The sequence below is a fragment of the Lynx canadensis genome, chromosome F2, assembly GCF_007474595.2.
Source record: "Lynx canadensis isolate LIC74 chromosome F2, mLynCan4.pri.v2, whole genome shotgun sequence".
In the NCBI taxonomy this organism is placed as follows: Eukaryota; Metazoa; Chordata; class Mammalia; order Carnivora; family Felidae; genus Lynx; species Lynx canadensis.
In genome coordinates, this window is record NC_044320.2 from 13177816 (window position 1) to 13201978 (window position 24163).

The following is a 24163-nucleotide window of genomic DNA, read 5'->3' on the forward strand; positions in this document are numbered from 1 at the left end:
GTCCTCCTGCCCTCCTTCCAGCCAGAGTGAACTTTGCAGAGGGCAGACTAGATCCTGAAACTCAAAGACTGGAAAGTCTTTAATTTCTCCCCAGTTTTAGTCTGAGTACCTCCTGCGTCACAGGCCTGCAGTGAGCAGGGACTGAGCAGCCCAGCGAATGCGAGCCGTGGAGCTGGGCAAGAACCCAGCCCTCACCCACCCCAAACTCCAGGCTGAGTGCTGTCCGCCCTGTGGACACCTTGGGCACAGGGCACAGAACGGTTTCTCCAGTCAGAGGCAGCTGGTAGATATGGGGCTTGAACGATACTGAAGGTTAGGAATCACTGGATTCTTCCAGAAGATTGGCATCTGCAGATTCATTCCTAACAGTCACGTCTCACTCAGAGAAGAAGCCAGCTGGGAAACTGGAACGGGTTTCAGTCCCTTTCCCCACTACCCCTAACTAACTCCTATTTGTGCTTTATGACTCAGCTTAGGGGTCACCTCCTCCAGGAAGCATTTTGCCTGTCTATAATCTTCTTTTAAAAAGCACTCAAAGTCAAGTTAAAGTACCTTTGACCCTCAGGGCCAGCCCATCCCCTCTCTCCTCCCAAGATGACAACAACAGTGAGTTCAATCTAAATCTTGCCGGCCCATTTTTCAGACACTCACATCCATCTCTAAGTATCCTCAAGTAACAGACAGCATGAGCCGTGAATTCCCAGCCTGGCAGGGCAGCGAGGCTGCGCCCGTTTCTGACTTGACTTCATGCTGTCAACCATCTCTCAGGGCGACCTCACGTGCTCGCGAGCAGAATCGGGGGACCCTGTGCCACACAGCCTCGCCAAGAATTGAGTCAGACTTCCCATTCCGGGCGCATTTAAACCATGAAAAATGTGGCCCCTCGAAACAACTCAAACACCCTCCAGCTGGAGGATGAACACTGAAACAGCGGCACATCCGTGGACAGACCGCTCCCGGGCTGTCTCAACCCGCGAGCCGCTGGTTCCTGCAGCAACTCGGCCGAGCCTCCCACGCCTCAGGCTACGAGAGAAGAACCAGACTCGGAGGGCAACACGCTGTCTGATTCCGTTTATGCGAAAAGGGCCAAAGTGTCAGGTCAGAGAGGGAAGTATCCATTGTCAGCGGCTGGGGGCGGGGGAGCAAACTGAAAGGGGCCGGAGGGGAGTCTGGGGACCATGGAAATGGTCCGCTCCTCGACAGTGATGATTAAGGACGGTGTTACCCAGCTGTGTGCGTGTTTACAAAAACGCCTCGTGCTGTGCCCCAAAGCAGAGGACATCTGCCGGACAGACACCAGACCTCAACCAGCTCGATCCCGCCTTGGCCAGTGAGATTCAGACTCTTTCCACGTGCCCTGCTGACTTTGCTTTCTTCTTTTGAGAAGCACCGCTTCCTGTCTTTTTCCTACTTTGCTATGAGGTCGGTTGGCTTTCTGTTGCTGACTTTGGGGAACCCTTTATCCTCATTATTATAGCTTTTTGTGCTTAGATGTGCTTTCTCCTTTAATATCTGGTCACAGGTATCAATCTTTCCCTTTCCGTGTGTGCTTTGCTCCTTCTCTGGTGATCTCCCAGCCAGTTCTCTGTGTCTCACTGCAATGCAGGATTTCAACACTGACCCTTTCATCCCAAATAAACTATCTTCTCGCATTATTCTATTCATATTCTCTCACATTCCTTATAATAACGGGGTTTTTTATGGATGCATTGTGTCTCCCCCATTACATAGTAGGCTCCCTGAGAACAGGTACCATATCTGTTGATCACTACTGAATGCCCAAAGCCTAGAACAATGCTCAGCACCCAATGGGCATTCCACAAATAGTGGCTGAATAAATAAAAGTAAAGAAAAAAAACTAATGCAAGTGTATGTGCTGCATACAAACACGCGGGCATGTAACACACACGATACATGAATATTAATGACATTCCAAGGCATCATTGACATCAACAAACATCACACCTCTCACCAGGAAGCAGCAACTTGGCTTCAGGGCCAATCTCATGAGCGGCAATAGTTACCTAACATTTTCAAAATATTGAGACGCTATGATATATAAGCCTAAGACTGAGGATTTACAAAAAAAAAAAAAAAGATTTAACCAAAGAATAGAAACCTTGATACTATATATAAATAGTCTATTATGGAGCTGAACCTCCAAATAAGAAGAATGATTATTTGAGCGATGAAACAGCCACTGAGCAGAAATGTAATCTGTGCAATAAAAATAACACAGACAGGGCATACAACGCAGTCAGGAATGCTTATTACCTGATGATAACCGGGACAAGTCGGGACGCAAACACGTACACCAGAAAGACAGCAGCAGCAATAAAGGCAAAACACTGACTGTATTTCACTCAAGAAATTATGTTTAACTTTTCTCGACCTTTTCCCAAGGTTTCCTGGGATAAGCTCCCATCTCTTTCCCATAAGGAAAGCTGCATTTCCTGTCACAGTTCTGTCTGCCAAGGGACTGGAATCCTCCACTCAGGGACCTCCTTCCTGAAACCCACCCCTCCATGTGCACTCGTCGTCTCTCTCTCTCTGTTAAGTGTAAAATTTGGAAAAGTACTCCTTGGTTATAATCCTCGGAAAGCGCCCAGAGTTTGCAGGACCCACTTAAACCCACTTCTGCCTGGTCATTGAGGCTCTGGAGAGCCCCTCACCCGGCTGCCTCTTAGCAATCTGCCTCTCTCTCCCGCCCTGGGAGCTTCTTCAAGTCAGAGCTGGGTTCTCATTCACTGCAGCATCCCTGTGCCCGCACTCGCTCACTCGCTCACTCACTCACTCATTTCCCTGCGTGACTACCGCATCCCAGGCACTGTTCTAGAACCGCCCTATCCGACAGAAACAGAACGTGAGTCGCCTGCCCTTTCGCATTTTCTACCAGCCACATTTTTAAGAAGTTAAAAGAAACGGGTGAAATTGATCTTAATAATGTACTTAAGCCAATATATCCAAAGTATCGTTTCAATATACGATCAACATTAAAGAACTCATTAATGGGATATTTTACGGTCTTGATACGAAGTCTTTGAAAGTTTACACGTACATAACATCTCCATTCAGACCAGCTTCTTTCAAGTGCTCAGCGGCCACGTAAGGCTGGTGGCTACCCCACGGGACAGACGGTGCAGTTTCAGATGCTTGGGACTCAGCAGCGACCAGTGCAGAAGCCCGTTACTTGTAAAGCCGTGTCCACCGCTACCTGCCTGGACCAAGCGCCTGAGATACCTGCGTGTTCACCCCTGGAGCCCTGGCTTCTGGCTCTGATTTCGGCCCTTCTGTGCACCGCAGCCAGACCAACCGCTCCAAAAGCTAAGTCACGTCCAATCCGTTTGCATCTAAAACCCTTCAATGGCCCATTTTACCAAGGCAAGCACAAGGCGACAGATGTTAACCAGACTGGTTGTGGTGCATGTCATGATACACACAAGGCACGGAATGAACAGGATGACACCAGAGCCGAAGGTAATGGGATAGGTCAATTACACCTCAATTAAAAAGAAAAAAAAGACCACGCCTTCTGAGAGGCCTGCGGACGGCTCCCCGCCCGGCTCCCCCTGCGGCCTCTGTCCCCCTGGCTCACGCTACTCCAGTTCATTCTTCTTGGTGCTCCTTCATCTCACAGGCTCCCCGATGCCCTCGCCCTCTACGCGGGCTCTCCCCAGGACCCGTAACACCCTCCTCTAGACGAGCCTCCTTCACCTCCTTCAAGGCTGCTCCAGTGTCTGCTTCTTTTTTTTTTTTAAATATTTTTTTTTCAACGTTTATTTTTATTTTTGGGACAGAGAGAGACAGAGCGTGAACGGGGGAGGGGCAGAGAGAGAGGGAGACACAGAATCGGAAACAGGCTCCAGGCTCCGAGCCATCTGCCCAGAGCCTGACGCGGGGCTCGAACTCACAGACCGCGAGATCGTGACCTGGCTGAAGTCGGACGCTTAACCGACTGCGCCACCCAGGCGCCCCATCCAGTGTCTGCTTCTTGATGGAGCACGCATGCCCTGACCAGGCAGGTCAACACCACAGCCCAGCTCAGCCCTCCAGACCCTCACCTGCTCCACTTGCTCCCGGAGGACACGTTACCATCTAAGACGCTATTAATGTCCTTATTTATCATGTCTACCGCTTCTTATCTGCCTCTCCGAGCTATAACGCAAGCACCACACGGACAGAAATCCCTTTCTATTGTTCCTTCACGCATCTCCACCATCTGGAACGGTGCATGGCACAGAGCAGGCACACATATTTGCAGGCTACATATCTGCGGAATTAAAGACAACGAATGAAGGCATTGTAAGCCCTCAGCCTTACAGAATTTACAATTTAGCGAGAGAAGACAGATATACGGTATATCGGGTAATAAGTATTGTCCTAGTTTGTGCAGGCTGAATACTATAGACTGGGCAGTTCAAACGATAGAAATTTCCTTTCTCATAGTTCTAGAAGCCAGATCATGATCCTGGCAAACTGGCTTCTGGTGAGAGCTCTTTTCCTGGCTTATAAATTCACTTTCTTTCTATGTCCTCACGCAGAGAGAGGAAGAAAGCTGGCTGGGATATCTTCTTACAAAGGTTCTAACCCCATCTTGAGGACCCTGCCCTAAAGTCCTCATCTATCCCTAAATGCCTCTCAAAGGCCCCACCTCCAAATACCATCACGTTGGGGGTTGAGGTTTCAACTCAGGAATTTTGGAAGGACACAAACATTCAGTCCATAACAAGCACCATGGAGGAAAATCTCAGGAGGGGAAATGGGAGAGTATAAATATAGCAACTACCACTTACATAGTAACTACCGCATGCCAGGCCTTGTGCAAAGCACCTTCCGCCTGACAGGACAGTGGGGCCAGGGCCACTTTGCACTGCAGTGGGTGCAATTTTTGCCTCCACTGTCTCCCCGTGTTCCACATCTCCCCCTGGGGACCACCCTGCCCCCACTGTGTGGTCTGGACTAGAAAGGAAGCTATAGGAGGGCAGGGATATTTCTCTCCTGCAGCTGGAACAGAAGAACCGCAGCAACTGCTCAGGAGATGAATGAACGGATCAATCAATCTTGAGCAGAGTAACAAAGTTACCAGGAAAAGGGAGACCTAAAGAATAATAAATAACAACAACTGCTCTTATGTCTTCTTCAAGAGCTTACTTCCTCTGTGCTAAGTGCTCTGCACCACCCCTGGGAGGGAAAACCCATTCTCCCTGCAGAGCAGCAGAGACAAGTAACCTGCAAAGACAGGCTCACTGGTGCGGGACACCCCCCATCCCTGTCCTTTCTGAGACCTGCTTCTGCAGATTCCCTGATCTCTTATCTCTTTCTTACTCCTAACAGCCAGCGTTTCTCTCAGATGCTTGCAAAGACCTCTAATGAAGTCACTGCCATCTCATCATCTGTGTAACCAGAATGTTCCCTTTACACATTAAAATGTATTCAGAAACCACTACTCCAAGCAGCCACAGGAAGTAATGAAACCCATTAATTGTAGCAGTAATATTAGCCAACTTTTACTGAAGGTTTACTATGAGCCCAAATATTCTGCTGGATACCTGCTGCCCATCCCCTACTCCTTCCTCTGCACAGCAACCCGTGAAGCTGGTATTTTATCGTCCCAATTTTACAGATGAGGAAACTGAGGCTTACAGAGGTGAAGCAACTTGCCCCAAAGTAACCCTGGTCTGCACAACCCCTTGTATGTCCCCAGATGCCTTCTGCTGCTGCTTGGTTTCCTTCTCTGCCTTCAGTGTCCATTCGCTTGGGGCAAACCCTTCACTTCCCACCATGTGGGGCTGTTTCATAGCTAAGACAGCGACTGCAGACTGGGGGCTGCTTGTATCCTTGAAAACAAAGCAGTTCTTTTTTTTTTTTTTTTTCCCTTAAGTTTATTTATTTATTTTGAGAGAGAGAGAGAATGAGAGAATATCAAGCAGGCTCTGCACTGTCAGCCAGGAGCCTGATGTGGGGCTCAAACTCAAGAACTGTGACATCATGACCTGAGCCGAAATCTAGAGATGCTCAACTGACTGAGCCATCCAGGCGCCCCTGAAAACAGAGCAGTTCTTGACAGTCACCCGATTCAACTAAGTACCAGGGCTGTGGCAGCCACCAGACAGGTGAAGAACACCACCGGCCCCACTCACTCCCCCCTCACTCTCAAGCTGCTTAGGGTCAACAAGGGAAAAAGAGGCAGGTAAACAAGGAATCCTGGGGCTCAGACTACCCACCAGACACCAGCAAAACACCACCCTATACCTTCACCGTACCCCCACCCCCCCCCCAAAAGAGGAAGAGAAAATAAAGGAAAGGCAATTCAGAATCCTGCTGTTAAAAAATTGGCCGAGACAATTTCGGCCTCGTGAATGGAAGTCCTGCGTTTTGTGACCCATGCTGTTATTGTTTCTATGCACCACAGTCTCTATATGGGGAGGTTCAGGGACTACAAGAGCTACACACGCTCAGGGTAACGGCAGGGACCCCGAACAGTTGCGGGGAGTGTGAGGGAGGGGAAGATGGGATCACTGGCCAGAAGAACCCTATCTCCCATCTGCTGTGGATGTTGATCGTAATTGAACGCTGGTCACAAAGCCAGGCAGGGTGCCTGGATGTGGCACTTTGCAAATGCTCATGGATTCTGCACCATGTCTCAGGCTCCTGCCTGGACCCCAGAGGCTTTGTTCCCCAGACCCTGGGGCCAGAGCCTTCCAGACACTAAAGGCCGTACTGGCTCCTTGGCTGCACTATAAGCAGCCTGCTCCCCCAGAGCGAAAGAGGCAGGCAGCCAGAGGAAGGGGTGTCTTTGGGTAGGATGTTGGGTTTCTATCCTGCCTGTGTCCTTCTGCTGCAGGCCAACAAGCATCCTTTGCTTGTTTTTTATTTCACTGCCCCCTAACTTCCGGGAGCCGGCCCTGGGCCGAATCCCGATGGCTCCATTGTGCCCCAGCTGTGTGACCAGAGGAGCTCTTTTCGAACTTCTCTGAGCTGTGGGTTCTTCATCTGCAAAATAACGGCAATAATAATAATAATCCTATTTTATATGATTACTGGGAGATTAAAGGAGATAATATATTTATAGCATTTAGAACTGAGGCTGGCCCACAATAAGAACCCCATCACGGCTAGACATTTTATTATAATTGCCTGGTGAGGTTGTAAGGGGCATAAAATGCAAAGAACATGCTTGACATGATATACAGTTTCCTGTTATTACAGGAACTACTATCATTGTTATTATTACTCCTGCTATTAATTCCTTAGATTACTTGGAAAAACATGAGAGACAGAAGAGGCAGCTATCAGAGCACCATCTGAGCAATATTCTCCAGGAAGGCCCAGAATTTTTGAGGTTTACTAGGCAGGGAGAGTGTAGAAGTGCCTGTCAATGGGACTCATCAACGGTCAAAATGACTCCAGATTGTTGCACTGTTCCCACCTTGGAGCAGGGTCCCCCTACAGACACGGGATATATAAACAAGGGAGTCCTGGTCTCTTAAAGAAATCACAAACCAGCATCAGGAGAGAAAGAAAAATAACGAAAACAAGAACAAAAGCAAAAACAAGGAGAGTGATGTGTCTACAGCCACCTATGAAAGGGAATACAAAATAAAAAGCCCAAGTATCCAGGAGAGCATCTGACCTCGAGCAAGCACACTTGGGTACAGCCTTTGGCAAGACCCAGGGCCACCTCGACAAACATACTGGACCAGCAACTATCCAAGGTGCTCGGCTTCCTCAGGAAAGGGATGGCTTGCCGTTGGTCTGACTAAATTCAGGGACACAAACGCAAAGATGAAGTGGGGGACGACTTACTTATCACCCGGGAGACTCTTTAGCTGAGCTGTGAGAGAAATGTCCATCTCAGGCAGTCAGAAGGCCCCAAACCCAGCCAGCCTGCCTGCCAGCCATTCCAGAAAAAAACACCCAAAACACAAGGGATGACTGGATGTGGACAGTGAGAATTTCACCCGAGTTTTTGACCAGCGATCAGAGACCAGTGGGGGGGGGGGGGCTGATCTTTCAGAACTGAGAAAAAGAACTCCCTCTTTCCAACCCCAAGAAAGCTCCAGCCACGGACAGAAAGCACACACCCAGACAGCATGGGGAGAGGGGGAGGGGAGGGAGGGAGGAAGAGAGAGGAAAAATCCGAAAAAAAAGAGGCTGGTTTCGTCTACTTTTCAAGAGAAGCCTGGTTTATGCAACATTCTGCACTCAAAAGTAAGTAAAGCAACAACAGTAAAAAGCACCCTTAACCAGGCACGACAACAATGCGACCACACACTAAATCCCCTCTAGGAGTTCGGTGGGTACAGCATTACGGTCGGCACCGGGCCCACCCAACCTTCCCATCACCGGACCCACACACAGAACTCCAGGCGGGCTGTCTGCCACCGGCCGAGACCATGAGGCAGTCCTCACCTCTAAGACGCGACTCCCTTCCAACGGCAGAGACCAGGCCACGAGGCTCTGCCCAGCCAGGGATTCTGTTTGTCCGTCTGCTGCTTCCAGGAAGGTTTCTCTCCTAATAAATCTTTCAGGAAGTTTCCACTCAGGGTTCAGAAGATCCATACAACCACCTTCTCCACCGGTTAGGGTTTTAGAAAGATTGGCTGTGACCACAGGACTGTGTCAAGTGAACAAGCCTCAACTTGTCAACGCCAGTATGCAAAATAGGTCTGCAACATCCTATGACTAACAGCAGAGCAGACACAGTCCCCACATCCTCAAGGCTCCCGCCCCCCCCAGCACACACACAAACCCACGTTTCTCCAGGGCTTGCTTGCTCCAGCAGCAAAACAGCTCCGGGAGCCAGGACTCAGGGTGGTGGAGTGGGCCGCTGGGGGTTGCCAGGCTCTCTTTGGAAAACCTGAGGCCAGAAAGGAAAACCAAAACTTCACCCTCTTCTCCCTAAAAGCCCTCACAAGAGATTTCCTCTCTTCTCTCATCTTCTAGAAGGGCCAGGGGTCAGGGGCTCCAGCGAACAGAAGAATATTCCACGCTTACAGAGCATCAGGAAAATTCACAGTGTATCCGGGCACCGGACTCTTGCAGCCTCATGGCTGCCCTTCCTGAAAGTCAATACCCACCCCCAACACTGGCGAAAATAAGAGCGCGTGAGTCTGGGGAGGGTAAACACAATTAAACCAACAAGCCATCCGAAAAGAATGACCATGATAAGGCTGTGGGGCCACCCAACAAATCTGTAAATGCGAGGCAAAAGCAGAGAAAGTTTCAAAAAGCACTTTCGAAAATCATCTGGGGGAGTGGGGGGGGAGGAGGATGGTCAAGGATGGAGGGAGCATCATATGGTTCACAGATCTCTCGTTTCTCAAAAGGGGCCTGCAAACCACATCTGCGACCCCAAATCCGTACTGATTGGAGGAGGTCTATTCTTAGGTGTTAGGTAACAATACACCTCCCATCAAGTGCACAAAACCGGAATTCTCTCTATGCATGCCTGGGCCATTTGATGTCTCCCCCTGCACCCACCCCCCCCCCCCCCCCCCACCAACGCCCAAAACTCACCGCCACTCTGAGTCTGGTGATGAGGAAAGTACACGGTTAACAAGCATACACGGGAATCCGAAAGCCCCTTCCTCGTCCAAATAACTACTCATTGCGCATCCCAACCGCCAGGCCAAGGCTTTCGAGTTCCCAGAAACGCATGAGGGCAAAATTCTAACTTACGGAAGGTGGATCCCGCCGCGTCTCGGCAGGTCGCCGGCGCTGCAAACATCCTTCTCGGCGTGGAAAATAAGATAGGGGGGCCAGGGGGGTGACGGGGAAAGTAAAGAGCAGAGGAAATAGACGACAGTAAGGGTAAAGGAAGACAAGAGAAGAAAGGCAAGAGGGGAAATGTGACTAGGCGGCCGCAAGAGATAGACAGATGGATGAGCGGGGCTGGACGGGAGGCCGTGAAGTCACGGCGGCTCGCGCTCGGGCCAGCGGTGGGAGGGGGAAGCGCGCGGCCCGGACCTCGGCGGCTCGATGTCCGGCGTCCTCGGGCCCCGCGCGCCCCGCGCGCCTTCCGCGCGCCCCGGATCCCCGCCCGCCCGGCGCCGCCCCCACCCCCTGCCCGCCGCCGGGGCCAGCGCGCGGACGCGGAGCGCGGAGGGCTGAGCGAAGGAGGCGGGGCGGGCCGTGGCCACCGATGGCCCAGATGCGCGTGGAGGGAGGGGGGAGGGGGCGAGGAGGAGGAGGGACGGGAGGGGTGGGGTGGGGAGGTAGGGGAGAGAACCCTTCGCACCGGGCGGGGGTCCCGGCTGCGCGGCGCGGGGGCCGGAGCGAGCCGGCGCGAAACCCCACGGGGATGCTTGCACACGGGAGCGCCGCGATTTCTGCACTCGCGTTCCCAGCCCTGCTCCCTACCCCGGCGTCCTGGGAGCTGGGAGTCTTCCCACTCGCCGGATGGGGAAGGCGAGGTCAGTGAATTACAAGATGCTCTGAAGATGGGGGGGAAAGACCCCTGCCTTAGCTCCATCCCTAGTGATCCGAGCGCCTCCATGGGTACCACCCAGCATCCGAGGGCCTGGTGCGAAGGGCGCACCTTCCCACCTCCTTCGACGTCTCCGTCTGTCTCCAAGGGCTGAGGTTGGCAAACCCGTGTAGAGGGCCGGTTGTCTGTACCGCTCCCTCCACTATTAAGTAGGACACTCCCCCGGATCCCCCGCCTTGAATGCCCAACGGTCCCTCCGAAGGAACTCATAGAGCGCCAGCCTCCTTGCTTTCTCCTCCTAAGCCCTGCACTGCAAAGATGCAAGAGCGGCCTCCGTTCATTTGAGCATTTATTGAGCACTTATGGGGAGCCGGCGCCCTGCGAGGCGATGGGGAGGATCTGCAGTTGGTCAAAGACCATGGAAGGAGGTCACAGTCCGGTGAAAAGATTGCCACGCAAGTGGATGATTTCAGTATCATGGAAGCGAAGGCTGCCCCTCCCTCCCCCCTCAATGCCTACACTACACCCCCTACCATTTCAATCCACTCCCCCCCCCTTCTGTGTCATATTCAGTTTCTCCTATTCCGATAGCTTCTTCCCGACGTGAATCTTTCTCCTCTCTTGAAAAAGAAAAAAAATACTCAACTGATGCTCGCGTACCGACTGCTACCATATTCGTTTATAATCACGAGACTGTTTTGTGCCTGGCACCTGCGAGCGGCCAGAAGGGTCTCTGGGCTGGGGGAGTCAAACCTCTGCAGCCTTGGGGGGCGGGGGGGCCGCAGGAGCTGGATGAACTTAGCCCTTTGATTGCTTCAACGTTCTCCCAGGAGCCAAGCCTGTCACGGACAAGCCCGGTGTCTGCCTGCTGGATGTCCCCGGGCCACGGGAGGCCCAGCTTCTAATGACAACCTCAACTCCCTTCCCAGGGTTGTGACCCTGGCTACCAGATCCTTCCTGTTAGCTTCCTGCATTCGCCTCCTAGCTGAGAAGACACTCTACCCTAGAACTCTTTCAACCTTGACCTTGACTCGGCCTGCCCTCTCTGGATCCCTAATGCACTAAGCTTAGGTTCACAATTTTCCTTTTTAAAAATTCTTTAAAATTAAAGAAAAAAAATTTTTTTCAGAAACATACAAAGAGCATATCTTAATAGCCCTACGTTGCAAAATGAACTATCACTTATCTACATTTTGGTATATTTGCTCCCAGTTGTTAAAAAAAAATCATTTGTGTTTGCAGAAGTGATAGAAAACATGTGCATTGTAAAAAATTAAAACTAATGCAGGAAAATACAGAAAATAAAAGCTAACCAAACCTTCATCAGCCAGAAATAGCTTTCATGAATATCAGATAAATCACAGACATCTTTTATCTTTTGTATGGATATATACATATATATGTATATATCCATACCCATGTGGTATATATATATATATATATATATATATATATATATATATCTCCATACCCATGTGGATGGACACATGCAGGGTTGACAGACAGATGAATAGATAGATAAAAAATAAATTTATTTTAAGGGCGCCTGGCGGTTCAGTCGGTCGATCTTCTGACTTCCGCTCAGGTCATGATCTCACAGTTTGTGAGTTCGGGCCGCAGTTGGGCTCTGTGCTGTTAGTTCAGAGCCTGGAGCCTGTTTCCGATTCTGTGTCTCCCTCTCTCTCTGCCCCTCCCCCACTCAGGCTCTATCTCTCTCTGTCTCTCAAAAAATGAATAAACGTTAAAAAAAATTTTTTAATAAAAATAAAAAATTTATTTTAAAATATTAACACCTCAGGGTGCCTAGATGATTCAATCAGTTAAGCGTCAGACTTTTGATCTCAGCTCAGGTCATGATCTCAGGGTTCTTGAGATCTTTGCTGACAGTGCTGAGCCTGCTTCTCTCTCTCTCCCTCCCTCTCTCCCTCTCTCTCTCTCTCTCTCTCTGTCTCTCTCCCCCTCACCCTCTCACAGTCGCACTCCCTCTCTCTCTCTCTCAAAATAAATAAATGAACCTAAAAAAATTAAATATCAACACCTTAATGTTGCTGTCTTCAGACAACAACTTTACTTTCTTAATTTTACTTTTCTCTAATGGAAGAAAGGGAAGCTAACGTGAAGTTTAAAAAAGGAATTACTGTTAAATTTTAAGTATTTCTTTACCCCAGGAGAGATGTTGTTTCCTAAATAACTCTACAAAGATTCAGAAAAGGGATGGTGAAGAACAAGAAGAGGGTGAATGATGTTTTACTCGCAGGTCTGTCCATTAGGTCAGTACATTTCAGGAAATGCCTTCCCACCACCCCTTACTCCGCCTCCTGTATCTGTTAGCTGTGGAACTCTTTTTGGATTGCCACCATCCATTCTGTAACTGTGATGCCCGTGGTTGTGCAGTACTAGGTCTATAATTAAATAATTTCATGCTCATGTCTAGTCCTTCTCTTTTCTACGTCCACTTCCTCGTCTGCAGAATCCATCCAGTCATTTATCACACAATTATGGAGCCCCTGGTGTATGCCTTGAACGTTCTAGTCCCCAGGCTTCTGTGGGCAAGAAAACCGAGGCAAGGTCCCTGCTCTCGAAAGTAAAAAGAGGTGGACAACGAAGTGAAGAAGCAAGATAGTTGCAACGGTGATAAATGCTATTAGGACAGAAAATCTAGGTGAAGGGTAGAGAGCGAGGGGTAGGAGGGGCTCTGGGTCTAGATTCTAATCTGACGAAGAAGAAGCCAGCTGCGCAGGCTGGGAAGAGTGTTCCAGGCGGAGGGAACAGTGAGAGCAAAGACCTGGAGCCACATGAAAACAAGATCATCAATCATTTCACAAAGGCTGTCGAGGCAGACAGGCCCACATTTCCCATCGGGTCAGGAATCTCGTGTCTTCGGCCTGCCGTTCTAGACCCAGGACCCACGCAGTGAATACATGGAGGGCCAATGAGTGAATGAATGAACGGACATCCTGGACCTTGTGGTGGGATGAGAGGGGAAAGGGCCAGGTTCAGCAGAAGCACAGAGGGGGCATCTATTTGGCACAGGTTGAGAAGGCTCCCCAGGGGAAGTGGAGACTGGGCGGGAACTTGGAAAATAGCGTTTGCCAGTCTGATGCGGAGGAGAATGGGGGGTATTTGAGCAAAGGAATCGGCGCATATACTTGGGAATTTGACAAACTGTAAGTGGCTGGTTATGGCTGGAGTATAAAAACACTAATGGGGAGCGCCTGGGGGGGGCTCAGTCAGTTAAGCGGCCAACTTCGGTTCAGGTCATGATCTCACCATTGGTGGGTTCAAGTCCCGTGTCAGGTTCTGTGCTGACAGCTCAGAGCCAGGAGCCTGCTTCGGATTCTGTGTCTCCCTCTCTCTCTCTGCCACTCCCCTGCTCTCTCTCTCTCTCTCTCAAAAATAAATAAACGTTAAAAAAAAAAAAATTTAGGGTGGTGCCTAGGTGGCTCAGTCAGTTAAGCCTCTGACTTCTGCACGGGCCATGATTTCGCGATTGGTGAGTTCAAGTCCCACATTGGGCTCTGTGCTGACAGCTCAGAGCCTGGAACCTGCTTCAGATTCTGTGTCTCCCTCTCTCTGCCCCTCCCCTGCTCATGCTCTCTCTCTCTCTCTTTCTCTCTCTCTCTCAAAGAATAAACATTAAATTTTTTTTTTTTTAATTTTTAAATCACTATTGGAAAAGTGTGAAAATGTAGTGAGGACCAAAAAGGGTAGACCAGATTCTCAGAGGCCTTGAGTTCCGAGTAATTTGGCCTTTGTCCTGAAGAAAAGAAGGAAGCCACTGAGGACCTATGACCAGGGCTGAGACACAAGCTGTGTTGCTCTGTGGGAAGGCCACACTGGCTGTCATGCAGAGAATGGATTTCAGGGCAAGAGACCCATTAGGAGGGGGCAGCAGAAATCCTGGTGATAAAAAGATAAAATCCTAGATCTGAGCAGTTGGTTAATGCCTTGGGAATGGAGAGAAAGGCTTAAATGCAAAGCACATTTAGGAAGACAAACCCACCTGATGAAGAAGTCTGGGGGGGGGGGGGGGGGGGGAGGAATCAGGGGTGAGGGTGTGGTTTCTGGTGTCAGCACTAGGGGGTTGGTGGACCTTTAATTAGGGCCGGGCATACACAGAGAGAATGCAGATGTGGGTGGGCAATGGGATGCCATTGATCGTGGACTGGTTGAGTTGAACAAACCTTTGGGCCTTCCAGGTGTAGGCAAGCAGGGGCTCCAGGTGTCCCACATTCATGGGAGGGGTCTCAGCTGGAGATACAAACGTAGCAGTCGCCAACATATAGAATAGAGGCCAATGCGTTGGGCAGGAATGAGCTCACACAGGCAGGAAGTGTATTTTAAGCAGGAGGGCCAAGGACCAGACTCTGAGGAATGAACATTTATGGGGTAGAAAGAGGCAGAGGCTGCTTCTATTCAGAAGGGACTCTGTAAATCTATGATTTGAGGTTTAGTCCTCTGATTTCTGCCTGACCTCACAGGCCCTAATAGCGGTTAGGACAGACTCACCCTTTGCTGAGGCGCCAGACCTCTGAGTTCTTTTCTCCACGTCTGTCCAGGGATCAGGGTCTATAGGTTCACTCACCCATGCTCCATGCTCACAGCCGTCACTCTGGAATAGGCTTTTCTTCCCCCCTTTTGGATTCTGCAACAACCTACGTGGTCCCTCTGACTTCAAATCCCTGTGCTCTGATAGGCTGTAAGTAGTCTCTCCAGAATTACCTTATAAAGACCAGGTTTCTCTTTCCCAGCCACCTACTATCTTCCTATCTCCTTAGCTTTTTCTTTTCTCTTAGAATATCCATCTTTGGAGCTCAGCTGTGCTCTGTCTTTTGGGGCCCGGCTGCTGTCTCTCCTCCCTGAGCACTTCACAGAATACTCCAGGCCGCAACTCCTTCTTGTAGGACCCATGCTTACATTGGCAGGAGCCTTGACTGGCAACCTCCAGTAATTTCTGAGGAGGCCTCACCTCCCTCCTCAGAGTCTGAACAGCCCTCAGGCAGAGAGACCTTGTTATAACCCTATACATCAAGTCAGACCAGCGAGCTGAGACCCAGAAAGCTCATGGTCTTGACTAAGCTCAGACAACCAGCAAATGGCAAGACTGGACGCCAGGTCGACTTAACCTGGGTCTCCTCCAGCTCACCTGCCCCCAGGTGAAATGAAGCCAGGACAGGTTGTATTTTAGGCAGCAGAGACAAAGCAAGTGGTTTCTCAATGAATGAACAACTTCTAGAACAACAGTGATCATCCCTAAGGGTGGTACGGAAAGAATGTGTGATTTGAGGTCAGACAGACCTTGGTTTGAATCCAGTAGCTTCCATGTGACGCTGGATGAGTAATTCAATCAGTCTCAGGTTTTTTTAATTTATTTTTATTTTTTACTGTGGTAAAATAGACATGACATAAAGTTTACCCTTTTAACCACTTTTTAAGCGTGCAGTTGAGTGGCAGTAAGTACATTTGCATCGGGGTGAAACCATCAGCATCTCCAGAATTCTTTTCCTCTTGAAAAACTGGAACTCTGTAGCCGTTGAATAATGACTCTGCATTCCCTGCTCCCTCCAACCAGCTCTACTTTTTGTCTCTGAATTTGATGGCCTTACGTATCACATCTATGTAAGTGGAGTCATGCGATGTTTATCCTTTTTGTGACTGGTTTATTTCAAGTTAGCATAATGTAGCCAAGTTTCATCCATGCTGTAGCATGTATCAGAATTTCCTTCCTTTTTAAGGTTGACTAGTATTCCATAGTACGTATATACCACATTTTGTTTATCCATTCTTCCATCAATGCGGATTCTTGGCTTACTTTGGCTATCATGAACAACGCTGCTATGAACATGGGAGTGTAAATATCTTTTGAATACTCTGCTTCCAACTTATTGGGTATATACCCAAAATTTCTGGATCATATGGCAGTTCTGGTTTTAATTTTTTTTTTTTTTTTTAAGAACCACCATAGCATCCAGATGTTTTAAACAAACTTTTATTTTGGAATTATTCTAGATTTTCTTTTTTTTTTTAATGTTTATTTATTTTTGAGAGAGAGAGAGAGAGAGAGAAAGCGTGAGTGGGGGAGGGGCAGAGACAGAAGGAGACACAGAATCTGAAGCAGGCTCTCAGCACAGAGCCCGAGGCGGGGCTCGAACCCACAAACCATGAGATCATGACTTGAACTGAAGTCCGACACTTAACCGACTGGGCCACCCAGGCCCCCCTGGAATAATTGTAGATTTTCAAAAAAAGTTGTAAAGATAGTACAGAGAGTTCTTGTTTACCCCTGACGCGGGCCCTATTATTATTAACATTTTACATTATTATGATATATTTGTGAAAACTAAGAAAACAACACTGGTAGCTTCCTATTAACTAAACTCCAGTTTTATGTGAATTTCAGCAGTTTTTCCTTTAATATGCTTTTCCAGTTCACGTATCCCATCTACAATACCACATTACATTGGCTCTTTAGTATCTTATAGTCTGTGGCAGTTTCTTAGATGTTTCTTGTTATTCATGACCTTGGCAGGGTTGATGATTATTGGTCCATAATTTCATTTTGGTTTATCTGACGTTTTTCTAATGATTAACAAACAGTCAGTTTTTTCCATCATTAAGATGGGGACTAACATACAATTCCATAGATAATGTGTAATTAAAAACGCGATCGTAGTTTAAGACCATGTGACACCAACATTGACCTCTGGGTCACCTGGTACACTAAATCCAGCCATTTTTTTTTAGAATCTTAGGAACTTTGATCAAAATGTCCCATTAAACTGCGATTAAATTCAGTAGTTTAAAACCCTTCTTAGGAAAAAATGCAAATCGAAACCACAATGAGATCTCACCTCACACCTGTTAGAATGGCTATCCTCAAAAAGACAAGAGATCACAAATGCTGGCCAGGATGTGGAGAAAAGGGAACCCTTTGCTTTGTTGGCAGGAATACAAATTGGTTCTGCTACTATAAAAAACAGTATGAAGGTTTCTCAAAAAATTAAAAATAGAGCCACTGTATGATTCAGTCACTCTGCTTTTGGTGTCTATCCAAAGGAAATGAAAACAGGATATTGAAGAGATGTCTGCACCCTCACGTTCATTACAGCATTAGTCAGAATAGCCAGGATATGGAAACAACCTAAATGTCTCCCAGTGGATGAATGGATAAAGAAGATGGGATACACACACACACACACACACACACACACACACACACCCCACACATGAATACTATCCAGCCATGAGAAATAAAAAATCCTGCCATTCCAAACAATAATGGTTGAACTATGAGGGTATTATTCTAAGTGAGATAAGTCAGACAAAGACAAATTTGTATAATATTACTTACATGTGGCATCTAAAAAAAAGCTGATCTCATAAAAACTGAGAGTAGAAAGGGGGTTACCAGCAGCTGTGGGTGGGAAAATTAGGGAGATGTTGGTTAAAGGGTACGAATCTACAATTAGAGGATGAATGAGTTACCAGGACCTGAGGTACAGCATTGTTATTATAGTTAACAATACTGTAGTGTATAGGGGCGCCCAGATGGCTCAGTTGGTTAAGCATCCAGCTCTAGGTTTTAGCTCAGATCAGGTTTTCACGGTTCGTTTCATGGGTCCAGCCCTGAGTCGAGCTCTACACTGGCAGTGTGGAGCCCTCTTGGGATTCCCTCTCTCTCTGTCTCTCTCTCTCTCTCTGCCCTTCCCCTGCCCTCTCACTCTCTCTCTCTCTCTCTCTCTCTCTCAAAACAAATAAACTTTTTTTAAAGTTTTTTTTTTAGGGGCACCTGGGTGGCTCAGTCGGTTAAGCATCTGACTTCGGCTCAGGTCACGATCTCGCGGTTTGTGAGTTTGAGCCCCACGTCGGGCTCTGTGCTGACGGCTCAGAGCCTGGAGCCTGTTTCCGATTCTGTGTCTCCCTCTCTCTCTGCCCCTCCCCCGTTCATGCTCTGTCTCTCTCTGTCTCAAAAATAAATAAATGTTTAAAAAAAAAGTTTTTTTTACAAATACTGTATTATATACTTGAAAGTTGCTAGGAGACTAGATCTTGAACTTTCTCACCACAAAAAGAACAAATGATAACTATTTCACCTGATGGAGGTGTTAGTTAAACACTGGGGTGGTAACCATATTGCAAAATACAAGTGTGTCAAATCAACACATTGTACACCTTACACTTACACAATATTTTATGTAAATTATATCTCAGTTGAAAATATGCTGGGACAACTGGGTGGCTCAGTAGGTGGAGCATCCAACCCTTGATTTCAGCTCGGGTCATGATCTTGAGGTTCCTGAGTTCAAGAACTCATTGGGCTCTGCACTGATAGCACGGAGTCTGCTTGGGATTGTCTGTCTCCTCTCCCTCTCTCTCTGTCCCTCTCCTGCTCATGCTCTCTAAACGAACAAACAAACCAACATTTAAAATACGCAATGGAGGGGCGCCTGGGTGGCGCAGTTGGTTAAGCGTCCGACTTCAGCCAGGTCACGATCTCGCGGTCCGTGAGTTGGAGCCCCGCGTCGGGCTCTGGGCTGATGGCTCAGAGCCTGGAGACTGTTTCCGATTCTGTGTCTCCCTCTCTCTCTGCCCCTCCCCCGTTCATGCTCTGTCTCTCTCTGTCCCAAAAATAAATAAACGTTAAAAAAAAAAATTAAAAAAAAAAAATACACAATGGAAAAAAATTTCCTCTTTCCTAAATTTCACCAGAGGATGTATTTATATAGTAATTCAATCACCCAGAAGACTGTTTGTATTTTGAGATAATAGCTAATGAACAAAAGGGAGGAGGAAATGTGTATTTTTATTTTCCTTCTGGAGAAGTAGTGTACTTAAGAGTTGGTTGAGAATAAGGGAGGGCTCTGGAGTCAGGTGAGCCTGAGTTTCAATCTATTGGCTGTATGATGTTGGGCAATCCCTTCAGCTCTCTGCGCTTCAATTTCCTCATCTGTAAAATGGGCCCATGAAGGGTACTTCCCATCACAGAATGTTTGAGAATAAAATGAAGCAGTTCACATCCAGAACAGTGCCTGGCACTTTGTAGGTACCTGAAAGATATCGGCACTTACTGTCTCTACAAGGGTTGTCACGTGGGGCTCACTGAATATCTTTTACTGGATTTTTCTGGTGAGTAAGGCGGAAATGAATATGCATTATAAAAAGTTTGAAAGTACAGAAAAATGTAAAGAAGACCGTCAAAGTTGTCCATAGTCTCACTACCTGAGATTCCTATTAACATTTTGACTTATGATGGCATGCCTGGGTGGCTCAGTAGATTAAGTGACCGACTCTTCGTGTCTGCTCAGGTCATGATCTCAATGCTTTAGTTTGTGAGTTGGAGCCTTGCAAAGGGCTTGCCTGCTTGGGATTCTCTCAGTCTCTCTCTCTCTCTCTCTCTCTCTGCCCCTCCTCTGCTTGCACCCTCTCTCACAATAAATATTTCGACTTATATTATTTCAATCTTTCCTAAATATATGCTAAATTGGAGCCTATAAGTATACATTTGTTTTATTTCTTAAAAATTTAATATATCGTATATATTTCTTTGTAACCTGCTTAAATTCATCTTCATATTCTGAACGTCTCTCTACAATGTTAACTATTTTTGATTAAACATACTTTTTAAAGACTTGCTTCATAATGTACTATGTGGCTTCACCAGCATAACTTCTATTTCCCTGAATTAGGCTGCTACCAGCAATCTCTTCATTATGTAGAGAAAGAACATGGAAATCCTGAAACACGAGTCCTGGCAGGACCCTCTAGTCCCTTCCACGGATACTGTGTACCGAAATGGACTTGTGAGGTCAGTGAGGATGAAGGTTTGGGAAACTCTGCCTACTGAGAAATCATTCTTCAGAAAGGTTTTACCTCCGAGCTTGTACATGACCTTCCTGGCACTCCCAACTAAGGAGTCCTCTTGTCTCAAAGGAGAAACATTCCAGTTTAATGAAAAATAAACACATAAACAGAACGAAAGAAATTGACGGATGGCTCTGTCGGTTAAGTGTCTTGAGTCTCAATCTCGGCTCAGTTCATGATCTCACAGTTTGTGAGACTGAGCCCCACATAGGGCTCTGCACTGACAGCCTGCTTGGGGTTCTTTCTCTCTCTCCTTCTGTCCCTCTCCCGTTCACACACCGTCTCTCTCAAAATAAATAAATAAGCGTGGAGAGAAAGGAAGGAAGAAAGGAAGGAAGGAAGGAAGGAAGGAAGGAAGGAAGGAAGGAAAGGAGGGAGGGAGGGAGGGAGGGAGGAAGGAGGGAAAAAGAAAGAGTTGTGTCACATTTTCATTTTTATCGCATGTTAGGCTACTACCAAGAATGATGCTCACGTATGTGTTTACCAGCTTATTGCACGTTTTTCTGAACATATTTTACTCAGACACATTGCCCGTGTTTTTGTTGAGGTGTTTTTTTAGTTTTTGAGATTTGTTTTCGAAATTAAGTTATTTTTCCCTCCCTCCTTCTTTGCATCCTTTCCTTTCCTTTCCTTCCTTCTCTCTTTCTCTCTCTCCTTTTCTTTCTTTCTTTCTTTCTTTCTTTCTTTCTTTCTTTCTTTCTTTCTTCTTTCTTTCTTTTTTTCTTATAAAAGCAGCACACTATATACTATAAAAAAAAATCAACAAACATATCACCCAACAGAGATTCCTGATGGTTATACCCATGGTTAACTCTAGGATATATATCTCCTTCTTAAGTACACACACACACACACACACACACATGCTCATACACACTTGCATTTTCCTTGGGGAAATAGAATCAAAGAATACCTTATTTGCATTCTACTTTTGTCACGTAATAACATATCACAATTGGCTTCCCACAAAGTACAAGTATTTCAGTAACATTATTTTTTAATAATCCTATAGCATTCCACTGTAAGTTTGTATCCTTTTTTACTTAACTGGTACCTTATTGCTGGAAATTCATCTCACTTGCAAATTTTCATTATTAAACACAGTAATGCTGCAAACATCCTTGTGACTAAATCTTTGCATGTGTCCTTAATGATTTCCTTAGGGTAAACTCTTAGAAATGATTTGTGGGACATTAACACTTCGTTTGCCACGTAAATTGCAAATATTTCTCCCGGATCTCTTATGTGCCTTTCCTTTTTGTTTATAATGGGTTGTTTCATAAATACTCTTTAATTTCAATAAGCTCATATTTACAAGTCCTGGAATTTATGATATGTTCCTCTTGCTTTTGTGTTCAGAAAGTCATTACTTATCTTGTGATCACACCATAGGGTGTGTTTTAGTTGGTGCCTCAATATGTATTCCCTGACCCCCCCCCCCCCAATAGTCAGTCTGAGCCTAGGATGTCAGTCTGTCTCCCTTCCTGGTGAGCAGTTCAAGAATGGATTGGCTGATTCATTCCTGACAATAGCATGTGAAAGGAAAGCGTCTAGCTGCAGGGAACAATGAACCCTAAGCATGAGATAGAAGAAGATATAATTTCTCTTCTTAGGTTAAAAAGAACAACAACTACATTTCTTTGTTGTTTAAGACAGTGGTTAGCCACAGAAGTGCTTTCAGCTGCAGGTAACAGAAAATCCACTAAAAGTAGATTAGACAAACACGGGTTTCTATTTCCCCCTAACCAGGAGTCTGGAGGCTACTTGATATTGGCATGGTGGTGGCTCATTTGTAGCTATCAGGTGGCTGTTGCGGCCTTAGGCATCACGTGCGTGGTTCAAACAGACCCAAGTGAAATGAGCAGCATCAGCCGTGTCTGGCCCTTTTACCAGAAAAAGCCAACGTCTTCCCGGCGGCCGTCAGTAGATGTCCAGTCCCATTGGCTGGAGCCGTCACATGGTTTCTGCTAGCTGCAAGTGAAGTTGTGAAAGCAAGCATTTGGTTTTTCCAGACTCTGTGGCAAAGGCAGCCAAGTAGGAAGGGATAAGGCATTGGGGCTGTGGTAACCAACAGGCAGTGTTTGCCTTGGCCACTTTGAGTTCAGGTTTCTGGTGTTTAGAAGGCATCTTAAATAGAACAGTTGATATTTTTTTTTCTTCCAGATGTTTGAACAGTTTCCTTTTTTCCCCCTTTCTAACTCTTTCATTCATCTGGAACTTAGCTTTTTTAGATTACAGAATTCTGCAACTTTCCTTGCAGGAGTAACCACACCAGTACCTGGGAATATGGACACATACATAGACGCGGCAAATCTTGCAAGATAGTCTGGATGTTGACGCCCAGAAGTCTGTACCAGAAAAACTGTCCCTGGGCTCACCTGTCGCGTCAGAAGAACTCAGGGAGATTGGTTGCTGAATTGTATCCCGGACTGGGTGATTGAGCATCCTAGGTCAAAGTGTTAGTACTCTTGGGTCTTAAATGATAAGGTCCAATCCCTCACATCCAGTTAGCAAGTCCCAAGCATAGGGAAATTTCTATTTGAACGCTACAGCCTCTACCCATGGACAGAGTCAGATGCTTCCCACACGAGAGAGGGTTTTCAAAGAAGACACTGGCTTTGGGACACTGGAGATGACTAGAAGAAAAAAGTTGGCTCCCATTTCTCAAGCACCTAACCACAATCAGCTATAGTATATATGTGCACACTTTGTGTATATACTTTCCTTCAAACAAACAAACAAACAAACAAAACTCTCAGGGCACCTGGCTGGCTCAGTCAGTAGACCACGCAACTCTTGATCTTGGGTTGTGAGTTCGAGCCCCACGTTGGATGTAGAGATTACTTAAAAATTAAATCTTAATAAAAACAAGAAAACTGAAAAACTAAAAACTCCATTGCAGTATATGGTGAAGCAAGGCATGGGCTTTGGCCCAGAAAGAACTGAATTGGAATCTGCAATGCACTTACACCGCACCAACTATGTGAGTTGAGATAAGTCGGAGCCTCATTCTCCTCATTTGAACAATGAAAATACTTTCACAGCATGTGGGTGGGAAGAAGATAAGACAAACCCCACGTTGCCTGATGTAGCTGCCCGGGTTACAGGTAGCATTTTAATTTTCTTAATAGCACATGGGGCTATTTTCTTGATAGTCTTACTTTGATATTTTCCTATTTGTTTATTTATGTTTACTGGCTATCCCCATTCCCCCTCACTGGGATGGGAACACTGAGAGGAGACCTTACCTGTCTTGTTCATCTCTATATTCAGGGAATAGAGCACAGAGCAGGTTCTTATCAGTAAAACTCGCTGAATGTGTGTAGACTGAGTACAGAGCCTAAGGTGGTTTCTCGCACATGGTAAGTGTTTAGTAAAGGTTCATTCCCTTCTACTCTTCCAATACCTAGGCAGTGAGTTCTTTGGGAATAAGCCCCAAAGGCAGGGTTCCAGTTTCAGCTTGGATAGTGTGCAACTGTGTGACGTTAGTAAAATGACTTGTCCTCTCTGTTCTGTTTCCTCCTCGGTATAATGAGAGGGTCCAGAGCGATGACCACTTCCAGCTCTTTCAGTCTGCAGCTTTGTGATTCTGCGCGAGTTGCAGCCTCTATACATAAAGAAGACCACGCATTGTACGTTCCTTTTCCTAACACAGGAGAGACGACACCTAATAGAAAGATCTGCTTCCATGGAACCCGGAAAGAGGAATGACTCCCAATGACCAGACTGTCATGGCAGAGAGAGGCCTCAGAAATCTTCCAACCCAACCCCCTCTTGGTGCATGGGCTCTGAGAGGTGAAAGTGACCTTCCCAAGGTCATGTAGCTAGTTACGAGCACAGCCAAGAGGAGAACTAGATTTCTTAACTCCCAAT

At 47.0% G+C, this 24163-nt stretch overlaps 1 long non-coding RNA gene across 1 annotated transcript in view; it reads right to left on the reverse strand.

Moving 5' to 3' along the window:
* LOC115506117 overlaps positions 1–9084 on the reverse strand; it is a 171583-nt gene extending 162499 nt beyond the window's left edge. The window contains exon 1 of the long non-coding RNA XR_004343154.1: positions 8413–9084. This is a non-coding gene — a long non-coding RNA (uncharacterized LOC115506117). The remainder of the gene's footprint in view (positions 1–8412) is intronic.
* Between the last annotated feature and the right edge of the window lie 15079 nt (positions 9085–24163).